The 5,538-nt window shown below is 37.9% G+C and overlaps 1 long non-coding RNA gene across 1 annotated transcript; it reads right to left on the minus strand.

The window, feature by feature from the left end:
• Nucleotides 1-216: 216 nt before the first annotated feature.
• LOC149919190 (uncharacterized) lies at nucleotides 217-1,473 on the minus strand. Its single transcript, XR_016464840.1, has 3 exons — nucleotides 1,307-1,473; nucleotides 898-1,057; nucleotides 217-364 (listed from the first exon to the last, which is right to left on the minus strand). It is a non-coding gene; the product is annotated as an uncharacterized LOC149919190 (long non-coding RNA).
• Between the last annotated feature and the right edge of the window lie 4,065 nt (nucleotides 1,474-5,538).

Below are 5,538 nucleotides of genomic sequence, written 5' to 3' on the forward strand. Positions count from 1 at the left end.
CCAGAAGTGCTTTGTTCCCCTTGCCAGTGTAGGGCCTCAGGCTGTGATATTCTTCTGTTAGGTAGAATCCACATATATAAATGATTTTTTTTTTTTTTATGTTAAAACTTGAGCTTTCTCACCTGTTATCACAAGAGGAAACACCAGTGAAAGCTCTGCTAAGCCCCATTCATTTGGCACAACCTGTGCCAGGGAATTGTGGTACTCACCCCAGCTGGTTCCAAGTTGGGCTCTGGCCAACAGATCTTTTCTGAAACAGCAGTTCTAACTCTAGTCTTTTGCATCCACAACAAATTCAAAATTCACCACAATGCCTCCTCCGATCTCCACCCTTTGGGTGACTATAGCCAGTTGGTGGCATAGACTGTAAATCAGAAAGGTGCATGGTAAGACTTTTCAGTATAGGTATATAAATATATAACAAATTGAATTAAGAGTAAATTACCACTATCTTTCAAGAAATCTCTGATTAGTAACTGTCTCATCCTAACTCATGAAGCCTCAGTTTTATAATGAAGTATCATGTTAGTATACTTGAATAGATATGAATAGATATCACAGTATTTCTGCTGTAATATGTTCTCCGAATTTTTTTGTGAAAACTCCTCAGTATTTCCTGCATGGACCATAACTTCTGCTGAATAACAGCACTGGAAAGACTGCTGAGCTTGGGTGAATTCTAAATTTGATGTGAGATAGAGGAGGGCTGACTTTACAAATTGAGTAGATTGCTTTCCCATTGAAGTTCTTGTTTACTTTATTCTGAACTTAGCTAGTTTTAGCTGACAGTCATTGGACAATTTTATGCCTTAGTTTGCAAGATTAATAAGCCATATTCTCTCAGAAAACACTTTCTCATGTAGTTACTTACTGACTTTGATTCAGTTAACTGCTTACCTTGGATTACGGATTGATATCCACTATCTCATTGTTGCAGTACCTCATATGATCCTCTCCAATTTATTATCTACCGTGATCAGATGTATTCTCTTTCTAAGACTGTGCTGCCCAGAACACGTTCCCTTTTCCCAAGAAGATTGTCTCAATTCAGCTGTATCTAAATATACGTTATCCAATTAATTCAACTGGCTGTGCAACCAGATTTGTTCCAGGAAATGTATTTCCCTTACTAATTGTTGTGTTAACCTGTCAGGTAGCTCAGGACCACAGAGCTGCTTGCAAACTACCCCACAACAGAATGAGAGAGAATTAGAAATAAAACAGAACTTGTAGACTGAGATAAAAATTATTCACTAAGACAGAAAAGGAAAAATGGAAACAAATCTACAGTGATAAAAATACACACCTGCAGTGTAATTACCACCAACTAACTAATACTCAAGCTAATAATACAACTGTTGGAAAACCAACCATGTACTTGGAATGCAGCATCTCGTCTCCTGCCAACCTATAGCCAGTCCTTCTCCAAGCAGCCATATCTCCCCCACCCAAACTCCCTGTAGCTTTCTGCCCTTCCATGTTATGTTTTATGGTAATGGCCCAATTCAGGCCAGCTGTCCTGGCTCTGTCCTGTTCCTGCTGCCACACTATAAAGGCAATGGTTCTTCCAATGCTGGGTGGCCTGGCTTTGAGTGTGTTCCCATTGCTTATCAGTGCTAAAACCATGGGTGTGTTATTAATGCTGTTTTATCTGAAATCAGGTTGCTATTGTTTTTCACTCTACCAATTTGGGCAGAGCTTTTTTGGTGTGAAATGCAGTTATGCCAGCATGGCTCTGTACTGCCAATAGTTTTCTTCAGAATAGTAGAAAGCCAAAAATCTTTTCTTAAAGAATTCTTCTCAGAATGTGCCTACTGGATAACAATTAACCATTTATGCTAATCTTTTAAGGGTAAAGTAATTATCTTAATATAGACTTGGATAAAAAGTTTAGCAATATAATCTCAAGTAATATGCAGTATTATATCAGCTGACTTCTAGTAATTTAAATATTAAACTCTTCATAAATCAAATCTGTAATAATACAGTGATAACTTTGTTTAATTGGGATCATCTGATAGCTATAAAAATGTTGAATTACTTTAATTAGGTTACAATCCTTTAATTCCCTTGTATCAAATTTTTTCATGAGAACTTTAAAAACATAGGAGGCAGTAAGCTTGAGATTTGCAAGAAGAGTTTTTTTTTGTCACACTGGGAAATCTCAGATACTTGCTGAGGATTTCTAGACATCTGTCAGTATAGGAGGACCTCTGGCCTTAAGATCTGTAGATCAGGTATGCACACTGCAAAACCTTAGACAACCACTGCAGCATCAAAACAACTCACAGACCTGATCCTGACCTACTAAACACATTTCTTATGTCTGACCATGCTGGAGTTGTAGCATACTGAAAGAAATTATACAGAACGTACAGAGCTTGTCTGATGCATCCTAGACATGGTGAGCTCTTTGAAGTGCTGTACATAGCATGCTTACAGATACTGCTCAGCAGGAAATATAAGCAGAACTTTGGGCTTGTTGCTGTCAGCTATAGGGTCTTAATACACTTCTGTGGGAAGTGATTGTATGAAAACATCACCAGAAGACTTTGCTTGCAAATTTCCAGGAGGCAGTTGCACTAATGTACACTCCAGTGGTCTTGGACAAAAGAATAGATCTTGGAAAGCTGTGACCTGTCAATTCAAGAGAACAACTCTGAAGCTTTAAGTCACATCAGCAAATTACCAGGCTCCCAATGCTCTGTTTTCATTTTCAGATAAGAGAGAAGCTAATGAAATGTACTCACAATGAGAAGGTAGAATGCATACCCCATAGCCAGGGTAACTAACTGAGGCACTGATTTAGCTGCAAGGGGATCTGAATATTGGCAAACTGCATCAGTGGGAAAACACAGTCTACTTTTCTTACATGATGTGATTAAATTCTTTCTACAGTCAGCTTTTAAGTCTTCTATAAAGAAAAATTAAACTAAGATATGTTAGTATCTTATTTCTCTTATTCATGTAACTGAAAATGCCTACATACCCTTGCAACACAAACAGCTAGCTTCCTTAAAGCAAAGTGTCAGACAAGGACTGCAACTCTTCTTTCTCAAGGATTCAATCGTTTCTTCCAAGGAAATGCCCTAACAGCTGGCTCTTGGGTTGTCTGCACTCCTTTGGCTGGTGTGGAGCCAAAAGTTCAGGAGTGAAAACTTGTGAGAGGAGGAAAGCAAGTGAGAGGGAACTCAGCACTGACTGCAGGGAAAAGGCATGAGCCTTCTTCCCCTGCTGGAATGTGCCAGGAGAGACAATATGGTTTTTATGGATGAGAAAATTTTCAAATTTTGATCCTGAATAATTATTTTTAAAAAATTCAGTGGATCGCTGCTGTCATTGGCCTACCCTTCTTAAGACATTTATTTCCTTGTGAGATAAAATAATTGAACTTCATACAGTAGAGCAAGGCAGTGCTGTAGTGTTTGGAAGGCACCAGTCAGACAACTTGTCAAGGTTATCCCACCAATTTTATTCAATGGCTGTTAGAAAATTTGATGGATTTATTAAGGAAATGAGATCTTTCATTTAATTTATGGTGCTGTTAGTAAAATCTTCCTGGGATTAGGCCTGAAATTGATATATTTCAACAAGTCCTATAAAGAATGCATATGAGAACTGAGGTACGTTTAGCACTTAATTATCACAAGGTGTTTCAAGAAGGTGACATTTGATTGCTTTTTGTCATAGTGTTTTCTCTCTACAGAGGTGTAATTTCAGTCTAATTCCTGATAAGTCCAAAGTGTTGATAAAAACCTCAGATCATAGCCACTCTATGCTGCTCTAAGTCTTTTAGATCATCTGATATCCACATTTTGCACTTCTGATTCCAGTTCTGTAACAAATAGGGGAAAATAAGCTTGTGAAATAAACATGAGGTCTGCAATGAGAACAAATCCCTGAAGAGATTTCAGAGATGCCACACATGAAAACAGTCTTCAATAAATACTTCAACACAGCCAGCTGATTATCAGCACAGTGTAGATCTAAGCTATTGCCTGAGTTTTTGCTCTTACAAACGGCCTGCAGAACAATGATTTTCATTGACTTTTTAAAAGAAGTGCCATTAAAAGTTGGTGTCTCAACTAAACAAAAAATCAAGCAAGTTATGAATGTTTTGACCAGATTTCTTCTGAAAAAAAATGCTGAGTCACTTAAATTAAAACTCCATATAGGTGTAAGAGTGTCCAGTTCCTGTGAAAAGTTTGCTGTTGAGGTTATCTGACATTCACAGCAGCATCTCTGAAAGAAAAGCCTGATCCTGAAATAGAAGCTGAGTCTCTTTCTTGGTCTCTGGCTACAGTACATGAGAGACATGCATTAGTAGAGCAGTGTGAGGAGAACTGCTCAGTTCATGTGGTCTGAATCAAATTAGGTTCAAAGCAGCTAATTGATTTGTAAATGACACAAAAAATTATCAACTATCAGTGAACAATACATTCACAATGAATGTCAGCAATAAAACAGATAAACCACACTAGACACATATGTACTGTCAATTAACACCTAGAAATTTTGGGGTGCTCATTTATATTCCAAAAACCGTTGTAATCCTACCTGAATACACATGTACACACACAGATGTAGACACTTTCTCATATGATAGCATCTGTGGCTGCCCTGCTGTATGCAGAACACTCTGCTTACTGTGTGCAAAGATCACACCTAAGAGATACTGCCTTACCCCAGTGTTAGTCAGCTCTTTCTCTCAACTCTGAATCATGACGTGGGTGAGGTACATAGCAGTTTCATAGAATCATATAATGGTTTGGGTTAGAAGGGACCTTTAAGATCATCTAAGTTCCAACCCCCTGTTTTAGGCATGGACACCTCCCTCTAGATCAGGTTGCTCAAAGCCCCATCCAGCCTGGCCTTGAATACTTCCAGGGAGGGGGCATTCACAACCTCTCAGGGCAACCTGTTCCAGTGTCTCACCACCCTCACAGTAAAGAATTTCTTCCTAATACCTAGTCTAAACCTACCTTCATCCAGTTTAAAACCACTTCCCCTTCTCCTGTTACTACATGCCCTTATACATGCATACCCAGGAGACCTGGCAACGTAAAATATAGATACTAATCACAAGCATGTTCTAGAGGTGAGATTTTCCAAACTGCTCTTCTTGATCATGGAGCTGCTGCAGTTGTGAGGCTTGTAGGATTTTAGAAGAAACACCATATCTGAAATTTTGATTAAAAGAAACCAATTAGATGACAAAAAAGAAAAAAAAAAAAGAAAAAAAAAAAGAAAAAAGAAAAGAAAAAAAAACTAATGATGAATGCATTTAGACTCTCAGAAGTCTCTAATATTTATTTATTTATTTATTTATTTATTTAAAAGGAATCTGGGAACTGTCTTGAGAAATTATATATATATACATAAGACCAAGAATTAGAGGATGCTTGTGTATTTAATTGTGAACAACCAATAACAGGAGCAGAAAAACTAGAAACTTCTCAGTAAACTACCCTCCTTCCTAGACCTAGGCTTACTTTAGCTTACTTCTGTGTTCTGTTTGCAGTTTGCGCTTCAAAAGGA

The sequence above is a fragment of the Phasianus colchicus genome, chromosome 2 (assembly GCF_987193195.1).
Source record: "Phasianus colchicus chromosome 2, bPhaCol1.hap1.1, whole genome shotgun sequence".
NCBI lineage: Eukaryota > Metazoa > Chordata > Aves > Galliformes > Phasianidae > Phasianus > Phasianus colchicus.